Consider the following 4,311-nt stretch of genomic DNA (forward strand, 5'->3'; position numbering starts at 1 on the left):
GCATCAGGAATCCCTCTGATTCTATTAGCCTTCAGTGGAGGACTAGCTGAAGTCGTCAACACACACAAAGAAAAGAAGTAGCTTCTACTCTAGCATGGCAGATTACTGTTGTTAACTGTAGTTACATAAAAACCTGCATTCAGCTAATAGTTGTCCGTGTGTTTTAAGCCAAACCTCACTCTGTTGCAGTTGCCTGTATATTAATCAAATTCCAAGCATGATGAGATAATCAACTTCACTTCCAATGTATTGGTGCAATCCAGCTGCTTTTCTTCAACTCATACACTTGAGATCTGGAGCTGGCACTCCTGCAGAAATCATTATATATGATTTATATATTGCCCTTTGCTGGCAAATAATCCTACCCATTCATTCGAGGTCTAAAATTTTCACCCCAAATATTGAGGACATTCCATCCTAACAGCCTATGGAGTAGAATGAGGACATCTCCCTCAATAAAAACGATCCTCCTCTCCTCTTCATGGCACTCTGTTAGAATTAAAACATTTCCACTCTTCCACGCCAGATGACATAATCTGAAGGGACTGAGATTCTATAGTCCAAAAAAGTAGACTAACATGTTTGTAGTTTGTTTGTTTCTTAATGAATTCTTTTTTTCTGGCAACGTAAATCAGCGGGACTCCGTAAGATGTCGCTTGTGCATGCACTGCATGGAAAAGGTAAAAGGTAAAGGACCCCTGGACAGTTAAGTCCAGTCAAAGATGACTATGGCGTGCAGCACTCACCTCCGCTTTCAGGCTGAGGGAGCTGGCGTTTGCCTTTATTTTATTTTATTTTATTTATTTTTTAGAAGACTACTACAAAACTTTATTGATGCATAATTCACAAAGATGCTGTGGCTTGGCTTACTTCAGAGAAAATATAGGCACAGTCATAACACTGAAAGGATTCAGTCAACAGAAATTTAGGTTGCTTATATATAAAGGGGTAGATTGGAAGTCACAGGGGCTAAAATGTAAATCTCCTTCTTTTGAGACACAGATGCAATAAAAATGCTCAACTCCCTTGGTAACATTAGGGACCACTGAGGAATGGCAGGGAAGACAGCAACCTCCAAATTGAGTTTCACATACTAGTTTCTGCAACAAATTTTAAGGACTAAGAACAAATGAGCTGCTTTCCAGTAAGATGGTAGTTCTTTTTAAAAAAAAGAATCCTTGCAGTCTCCAGCAAATGTACCATGGTGGAGATGGGATCACCTTTTCTTAAAGCCATACTTCTTTCGCTCATAGAAGAAATCTGTTTTTGAGCTGCCCAGATTGACGATCTTGGGACAGCCATCTCGATTTTTCACATAGTCATCCAATAGCCACGCTTGGCCATCCCTGAAACCCTTCGTGTTATATACTGAAGTTCTCACCCTGGGCCAGCAGGGGGATACTGTAGATAGTTATGCAAATGAAGGATCAAAAGTGATGTTCAGTGATTGGATTGTTTTTATGCAAATGAAGGATCGAAAGTGACGTTCAGTGATTGGATAGTTTTAGAAAGTTGCTACTCTATATAAGCAGGCTGACTGAGCCCTTCAGTCAGTTCTGTTCTGGCCTCTGAATAAACAAGAGCTGTTTGAAGAATCGCTGTGTCGTCTGATATGTTCACCCACAACTTAACACTTCATCTCGCCCTGGCGTTTGTCTTTAGACAGCTTTCTGGGTCAAGAACTGGAGGAGGGAGAAGAGGTACTGAGATGTATTTATTCCATTTAATTAACTCATCTTAGGGCCACATTTGTGGGCCTGTTATTAATGGGGTTGGTTGAACCACTTTCTTGGCATTCCAATGAGAACGAGATTCTGGATTTCCTTTGAGAGGAATAGCAGATTATAAATTTAATAAACAAATAAGATGACAAGTTTGCAATCAATCAATGGATTGGCTTGAAACTTGGCAGTGCAGGAAAAGAAGCTTTGTGGGTGGTATGTCACACATGGGTTAGAAAATATTTTCAAAATTGCTTCTTTGGAATGAGTTTAACATTTGATGAGAGACTTGGGCATGTTGACAGGTGCAGGGAGAAAAAGATTATGGGAAAGTTATCCATTTCGTACCATGCGTTTTGGGAAATGGGTTGTAGTTAAAGGGGGAAAGCTAGTATTTACTTTTGCCCATCAGTTGTGTAACTCGTTGGAAGCTTTTATTTAAAAGGGATTTATTTATTTTTCTGGTGAATGTTAGTCAATGGACATGCTTATTCTGCTGTTGCTAAGCAATGGTTTCCAGGCAACGATCTGATAGACCAGTCCTCAGCCTCGTAATTTAGGTAGACCCAGAGATTAGAAGTTAGGCCTGAAAGGAGACAGAAAAGAAAAAACCCCACAGCAGATGAATAAAAATAGTTTTTTATTCAGTAGGTGGATTTGTGACAGGAAGCTTCTGAAGTGCCTTCAGAAACAAGCATGAGGGGAAGGGAAATTTGGGGGGGGGCTGTGTGTGCTTTAACCTGTTGAATTTCCTCTTTTTCGTTGATGCCATTAAAGGCTAGGCTTGCCAACTGACTTGAAAGGCTTGCTCCTATGCATTTAACAATTATGCAACCTGCAGAAATCAGCTGGGGTGATTATAGCGGCATATGAACCCCCTGCTAATGCCACCCGATCAACCCATAAAAGTTGGCAATCCTATGAAATACACATAAGCCTGCTTTGGGCGGGGGAGAATTGCAACCTTTATTTTTAACTTGACTTGACTTGCTTAGCCACTTAATAGGCATTCTGAGTTGACTGTGAATACGTGTGCTTCTAAATCATATGATTTCTTCTTTTTCAAGTATTTCCCCCCCCCTTTATTTCTGCATTGAATTTCAAACCCTACAGTTGGCAGGCGGTGGTGATACCAGTTTGGCATTGACTCTTGTCAGAGCCTTTCAGTGCTGGTTCCCAGGTTATAGAATGCCCTCCCTTCTGAGGTGTGTTTGTCTCCCCTATTATTTAACTATAAAGAAGGAATTTTAAAACATTTACCAAGTTTACCACGGCTGAAAGATACTGTTCCTGGCAACCTTGAAATCACTGGCTGAGAGAATATGACTTTTCAAACTTAATAAACAAATTAGGGCAACATTTGTGGGCCTGTTGTATAATGTTTTTAATTATATTTTTATCGATGTGTTGGCCGCCCTGATAGCCTTTGGGCAGAATGGTGGCTATAAAAGAAAGAAAGAAAGAAAGAAAGAAAGAAAGAAAGAAAGAAAGAAAAAGAAATTTCAGTTTCCAAGGCATAGGTAAAGGTAAAGGGACACCTGACCATTAGGTCCAGTCGTGACCGACTCTGGAGTTGCTGCGCTCATCTCGCTTTATTGGCCAAGGGAGCCAGCGTACATCTCCCGGGTCATGTGGCCAGCATGACTAAGCTGCTTCTGGCGAACCAGAGCAGTGCACGGAAACGCCATTTACCTTCCCGCCGGAGCGGTACCTATTTATCTACTTGTACTTTGACGTGCTTTTGAACTGCTAGGTTGGCAGGAGCAGGGACCGTGCAATGGGAGCTCACCCCATCACGGGGATTCGAACCGCCGACCTTCTGATTGGCAAGTCCTAGGTTCTGTGGTTTAACCCACAGCGCCACCCGCATCCCTTTTCCAAGACATAGCCTTCTCAAAACATAATAAAATTCAATTAACTAACAAAAAATATTCCTGCTTAGCATGCTGTATTGAGGGTTTTCCATGTTCACTATAGCATAAGTCATGTCCTTGGACTCAGCTACATTTGTAAAGATAAAACGCTTTATATGCATTATAACACTGTGACACCAGATAACGTTGTGGAGTCCCGTTTTTTGCCAACAGGATTTCCCTGTATGAAGTTTACAACGCATTTAACGGATGTAAAACATAAATAAATGTAAAACATAGATAAAAACATCAGGGCAGTGTTCAGAGTGCAAATGTCTCGTGAAATAAACAGATGACAAATTTCATTCCCAAAACTCCAAACTGAAAAAAATGAATTTTCATCCCGTTTAGATATATGCATAACCAAGAAGAGAAAAGAATGAAACATGTAGTGGTGGAAACGCCACCTCTTGTATAACATCCAGTTCAGCCCTTGACCAGCTTCTAAATAAAGCCAAATGACTAGTACTAGCAATGTTGTTGATACCCAGCGTTGGACATCAAAAAGACATGAGGGTGGAGATGGAATACATCTGGAGCTTGTGCATGATTCCTGGACGGACATATGTGAGTAATGTATTTCCACATCTGTTCCTCAGCAAATAAAATGCTAGAGAGCATGGAAACGCTGTCAGCCCTTTAAAAATTCATGGGTCTATTTTCTGTCTGGAAGAGGA

The 4,311-nt window shown here is 40.8% G+C and overlaps 1 long non-coding RNA gene across 3 annotated transcripts; it reads left to right on the forward strand.

Annotated features, from left to right (window-relative positions):
• The first annotated feature begins 1,629 nt into the window (after positions 1-1,629).
• Positions 1,630-4,102, forward strand: LOC309332583. 3 transcript variants are annotated; one of them, XR_014152204.1, is made up of 3 exons: positions 1,630-1,700; positions 2,835-2,926; positions 3,986-4,102. It is a non-coding gene; the product is annotated as an uncharacterized lncRNA (long non-coding RNA). The 3 variants fall into 3 exon arrangements; XR_014152205.1 differs by lacking the exon at positions 1,630-1,700 and adding an exon at positions 2,133-2,281; XR_014152206.1 differs by lacking the exon at positions 1,630-1,700 and having other exon boundaries at positions 2,394-2,926.
• The last annotated feature ends 209 nt before the right edge of the window (positions 4,103-4,311 follow it).

This window comes from Podarcis erhardii, assembly GCF_964252035.2.
Source record: "Podarcis erhardii genome assembly, chromosome: 17".
Lineage (NCBI taxonomy): Eukaryota > Metazoa > Chordata > Lepidosauria > Squamata > Lacertidae > Podarcis > Podarcis erhardii.